At 46.2% G+C, this 2,500-nt stretch overlaps 1 protein-coding gene across 11 annotated transcripts in view; it reads left to right on the top strand.

The window, feature by feature from the left end:
* The window catches only part of ptprma (protein tyrosine phosphatase receptor type Ma), a 230,629-nt gene that overhangs the window by 107,738 nt on the left and 120,391 nt on the right, over positions 1-2,500 (top strand). The gene's annotated exons all lie outside the window — the stretch shown is intronic.

The raw sequence follows: 2,500 nt of genomic DNA, 5'->3' as shown, positions 1-2,500 counted from the left end.
GGGAATGGCAGAGCTGAGAGTTAAGAGAAGCACAGATGCAGACGTGTGTAAGGAAGCTCCGCATTTCGTTAATAGAGTAGAAATGCATTTTTCTATTTCTCTCCCAGTTGTTTTCTTCTCCCAGAAGGCCTCAGTCTTAAGCCTGAAACATAATTTCTATGGTAATTCCCTCTCTCTGTCTAATCTCATTGGCCTATTGAACAGGTGATGCAATTTCCTGTTCCTTCTGCGTGTGTGTGTGTGTGTGTGGCTCTGCGTCTGAGACACAATACGGACAAATGAAGTCTGACAAACTCATCTCCTGCTCTCGTGACTGGAGCGTTCTGCCATTATTTATCCTGACTAAAAGCCCCAGATCCGGAGAAATAGACGGAGTGAAAATGAGATGAAACTCTTAAACAGATTGTTTATGTTTTTTTTTTTTTTGCACACACAGAGTCGCGCGACGTTCCCATCCGCAGGCGTTCAGTTGCTACACACACACACACACACACACACACACACACACACACACACACACACACACACACACTCACACACACACTCACTCACACACACACTCACTCACTCACACACTCACTCACACACACACTCACTCACACACACACTCACTCACACACACACTCACACACACAAACACTCACACAAACACACACACACACTCCCACACAGTTCGGCAAAAAAATTTAATTGTCACCATTTACTCACCCTAGATATTTTATTTTATTTTATTTATAAAATAATTATTTAAAAAAAATTATAACTCATCCGTTTAAATATATTAAGCCTTAAAGTTCTGCATAATTAAGGGCGTGGCCATTTGAGTGACAGGTGGATTGCCGCTGATGTCACTGCTAGCCGTTTTTCTGCTAGCGTTAGCGTCACGTCACCTCAGCTAATCCGCCTCGCTGCACATTTACGGTTATCCGGTATCCAGGTTTATTCAAGATGGCGACGGCCGGCTCCGCCCACTGTTGGGCTTCAGAAACACTACGGGTGACGTCACACACACACACACTCCATCTGACCTCGCCCATCGCTGCAATGAAGTGATGTCATCGCTACACTCTCCTCTTGGCCGATGACATCATGAGGAACCGGTGAATGAGGCTCGGATGCAGATGCGGGAGTTGCTCCCGACGGAAAGGCAAGAGCGGATCTCGCTTTATTCCAGAAAGGCCCGGCGAGCGCCATCTTTTGTGCACAAGTGCACTCTGGGTAGAGTAATTGAGTTTTGATTGTGGGTTTTGAAAAGCTGTCATTATTGCTCCGCTCGCCGCGATATGAAAGGCTTTGATACGGATGAAAGCGGAGCGTTACCCAGATGGGTTTGTTGATATTGCAGGAATCCGTCCGTCTCGCTTCTTATCGTCGAGGGGTTTTTCAAAAACAATAAAGCGTTGATTCTTTGAGTTGTTCTCTGGCGCTCTGCCTTTCTGTTCTCCGACACACACACATGAACGGCACACCGGGGACACACACATCACACACACACACACACACATCAAACACACTCCAGCTCCGCATCGCTCCTGATATTGCTCTTTTATATCGTGTCTCTTTATTCCCGTATGTTTCTGTAAGAGTTGGACTGAATGCTGTCGAGTGTGTGACACACAGGCGAGTCTCAGGTGTGTGTGTGTGTGTGTGTGTGTGAACATCAGCGGCGACTTCTGCTCCGACCTTCACAATAGGAGTTACTGTATGTTTATATTTTACAAGATTTCAAGAAACACATGATTTATTGATTTAAAAGAGGAAGCTTCAAACTAGTATTGCTGTTGGATCGATATCTCTCTCTCTCTCTCTCTCTCTCTCTCTCTCACACACACTCTCACACACACACACACTCTCACACACACACACTCACACACTCTCTCTCTCACACACACACACTCTCACACGCACACACTCTCTCTCACACACACACACACACACACACACACACACACACACACACTCTCACACGCACACACTCTCTCTCACACACACACACACACACACACACACACACACACACACACACACACACTCTCACACATGTATCTGCACTGGAAACAGAAGCACCTCTATAACCTCTATAAGGAGTGTGTCGCGGATCAGTCAGGGACACAGGGGTCAAAGGTCAAGGTCGACCCTCAAAGTGAGATGGATGAATTCCATTAGCGTGTAAATCCGAGGATGAGGCTCTGCTCCATAAACTCTGGGACGCTTTACCCAGAAGCCCCTGCTCACGGGGAACGAGTGTGTGCTAAAATATAATAGCCTCTAAAGTTAAACTCAAGATAGATGTGAGCAGATCCTAATAAAAAGCGGTGTGTGTGTGTGTGTGTGTGGTCACTTCAGCAGCTTTGACCGTCAGTAATAGGCTTTCCTCCGGTTGGGATCATTGATATTCCCAGCACCGGCTTCATTCCCCACGAGTCCGGCTTTAAAGCGCTCAAATAACTCTAATTGACATTTAGATTCGACTATCAATGCCTGACATTTAAATGACGCC

Source organism: Rutilus rutilus (assembly GCF_951802725.1).
Source record: "Rutilus rutilus genome assembly, chromosome: 24".
Classification (NCBI taxonomy): domain Eukaryota; kingdom Metazoa; phylum Chordata; class Actinopteri; order Cypriniformes; family Leuciscidae; genus Rutilus; species Rutilus rutilus.
Note: the sequence above shows the minus strand (reverse complement) of the source record. Positions and strands in the feature narration are given on the sequence as shown.